Source organism: Saccopteryx leptura, chromosome X, assembly GCF_036850995.1.
Source record: "Saccopteryx leptura isolate mSacLep1 chromosome X, mSacLep1_pri_phased_curated, whole genome shotgun sequence".
Lineage (NCBI taxonomy): Eukaryota > Metazoa > Chordata > Mammalia > Chiroptera > Emballonuridae > Saccopteryx > Saccopteryx leptura.
The window spans coordinates 120,084,160-120,087,371 of NC_089516.1; the positions used below are offsets into that span (position 1 = coordinate 120,084,160).

The following is a 3,212-nucleotide window of genomic DNA, read 5'->3' on the forward strand; positions in this document are numbered from 1 at the left end:
CAAGATTCCACCATTCTACTGTAAGTGAGTGATCTGATGTCATCATTTCTTCTAGCTGAATAGTATACCATGGTGTATACAATTTTTAATTTTGGAAAAGTCTTGTTTATAAATTTAATTTTTTAGGTGAATGGAGGGGTGATAGTGAAGCAAACTTCCACATGTGCCCCAACCAGGATCCACTCAGTACCCCATATTGAGCTAATGCTCATGTACTTAGCTACTTTTAGTGCCTGAGGCTGTCATGCTCCAATGTAGCTGTTCTAGAGCCCTGAGGCCACACTCAAACCAATTGAACCACTGGCTGTGGGAAAGAAAGAAGGAAAGAAAGAGGAGAGGGAGGATGGTAGAAACAGATGGTTGCTTCTCCTGTATGCTCTGAGGGAAAAAGAAATTTGAAAAAAATTTTTTTTTCATTTTTCTGAAACTGGAAACGGGGAGAGACAGTCAGACAGACTCCCGCATGCGCCCGACCGGGATCCACCCGGCACGCCCACCAGGGGCGATGCTCTGCCCACCAGGGGGCGATGCTGGATGGGTGTTGCCATATTGCGACCAGAGCCACTCTAGCGCCTGAGGCAGAGGCCAAGGAGCCATCCCCAGTGCCCGGGCCATCTTTGCTCCAATGGAGCCTTGGCTGTGGGAGGGGAAGAGAGAGACAGAGAGGAAAGCACGGCGGAGGGGTGGAGAAGCAAACGGGCGCTTCTCCAGTGTGCCCTGGCCGGGAATCGAACCCGGGTCCTCCGCACGCTAGGCCGACGCTCTACCACTGAGCCAACCAGCCAGGGCCCAAATTTGAAAATTTTATGGGCTATATATTGGTATTGTATCTAAAAAAAAGAAAATTTGGCCAAACCAAGATTATGATTATTTAGTGTTTTTTTTGTTTTGTTTTTTTTTTGTGTGTGTGTGTGTGTGTGTGTGTGTGTGTGTGTGTGTGTAACAGAAACAAACAGAGAGAGGGACAGACAGACAGGAAGGGAGAGAGATAAGAAGCATCAATTCCTCATTGCATCACCTTAGTTGTTCATTAATTGCTTTCTCATATATGCCTTGATCAGGGGGCTACCACAGACCGAGTGACCACTTGCTCAAGCCAGTAACTTTTGGCTCAAGCTGGTGAGCCTTACTCAAACCAGATGAACCCGCGTTCAAGCCAGCAATTTGGGTTTTGAACCTGGGTCTTCCACATCCCAGTCTAATGATTTATCCACAGCGCCACCTCCTAGTCAGGCATGACTATTTAGTTTTATGTTCTGTAGCTTTAGTATTGACATTTAGATCTATTATCCATGTTGAGTTAATTTTTGTGTACAATGTGAGCTAAGGGTTGAAAATCATCTTTTTGTGACTATCAATTTTCCCAGCATTATTTGTTTATAAACTTGTTCTTTCCTCATTTTATTGCCTTGGCATCTGTGTCCAATATCTGTTTAATTTAGCATCTACATACAACTCTTCATTATTGTTTTTATTCACTTTTTATAAAGACTCGCTTCTGTTCCTCCTAATACTCTCAAAACCAAATGTATTCATTTTAAAAGCATGCAAATGTCTTACTCAGTGGTGGGATCTAGTAGGTTCACAGAAGTTTGGCAGAACAATACTTAATTTTTTATTGAGTTAGGCGAACCGGTTGTTAAAATGACACTTGTAATCAGGGTTCTCTCTAAGGTAGGTGCCTGTGCAGCAGTCCAACTTGAAAAGCACACATTTACGTTCCTTACTCTTTTTTAATGTTCACCTGTGAAACAGTATATTTTAAGTGCCCATAGTAATGTTCATTCCATCCATAGGTGAAAAAAAAATTGACAGAACTATGCTTGTAATATTTATTCATTTCACAAAACTCATTATATCTTCAATGAAGTACTACATTTTAATTCCCTCACATTTGTTATTTCAGTAAATAAACATATAACATAAAGGGGAAAAGTGCCAACCATGGGGTGACAAGTTGTCATTTGTTTCAGCTTTGTGTTATGCTCAAAATTCCCCTGAAATATTATGAATATTACTTAATATTTTTCATTAATATTGAAAACTTGCCTGACCAGGCCGTGGCTCAGTAAAAAGAGCATTGGACTGGGATGCAGAGGAATCAGGTTTGAGACCCTGAGGTCGCCAGCTTGAGCACGGGCTCATCTGGTTTGAGCAGAAAGCTCACCAGCTTGGACCCAAGGTCGCTGACTCCAACAAGGGCTTACTCAGTCTGCTGAAGGCCCGCGGTCAAGGCACATATGAGAGAGCAATCAATGAACAACTAAGGTGTTGCAACGTGCAATGAAAAACTAATGATTGATGTTTCTCATCTCTTTCCATTCCTGTCTGTCTGGCCCTGTCTATCTCTCTCTCTGACTCACTCTTTGTCTCTGTAAAAAAAAAATTGAAAATTCTTATAACATACTCTAATTTTGTCTACCTTTTTTGTCATTCTTATTTAAGCATGAAATGCATGAAATAACAACTACCTTTTAGTATATATATTAAAATATATATATATTTATACTTAAAATGGTCATAGGGCAGAGAACCAGTCGTTAAATTATTTGAATCCCACCACTGTTCTTACTCCTTTATTAGACCTCCTATGTAGTCATGTTTTATGATTCACATATTAAATTGCATATTCTATCTTCAAAAATTAGTCCACTTTTATTTATTCATTGTATTACAATTAGGTTATTTTATTTCAAAAATTAAGCCCTGGCCAGTTGGCTCGGTGGTAAAGCATAGGCCTGGCATGTGGAAGTCCAGGTTCAGTTCCCAGTCAGGGCACACAGGAGAAGTAACCATCTGCTTCTTCACCCTTTGCTTTCCCCCTTCTCTCTCTCTCTCTCTCTCTCTCTCTCTCTCTCTCTCTCTCTCCCTTGTTAAAATCAATCAATAAAAACAATAATAAGGTGTTATCTTTACAGTATAAAAAATAAAAATCATCCCTTTAAAAAAATGCCTGACCTGTGGTGGCACAGTGGATAAATTATCAACTTGGAAAGCTGAAGTTGCTGGTTTGAAACCCTGGGCTTCCTGGTAAAGGCATATATGGGAATTCATGTTTACTGTTCCTCCCCCTCTTCTCTCTCTCTCTCTCTCTCTCTCTCTATTCAAAAATGAATAAATAAAATCTAAAAGAAAAAACAATTATGTATACAAGCACATTACATTATAAATTCCATTTCAAGATAGTGAAAGGGCCATTACAAAATGTTATA

The 3,212-nt window shown here is 40.1% G+C and overlaps 1 non-coding gene across 1 annotated transcript; it reads right to left on the reverse strand.

Moving 5' to 3' along the window:
- Window positions 1-713: 713 nt before the first annotated feature.
- On the reverse strand, window positions 714-789 carry TRNAA-AGC (transfer RNA alanine (anticodon AGC)). Its single transcript has one exon. It is a non-coding gene; the product is annotated as a tRNA-Ala (tRNA).
- Between the last annotated feature and the right edge of the window lie 2,423 nt (window positions 790-3,212).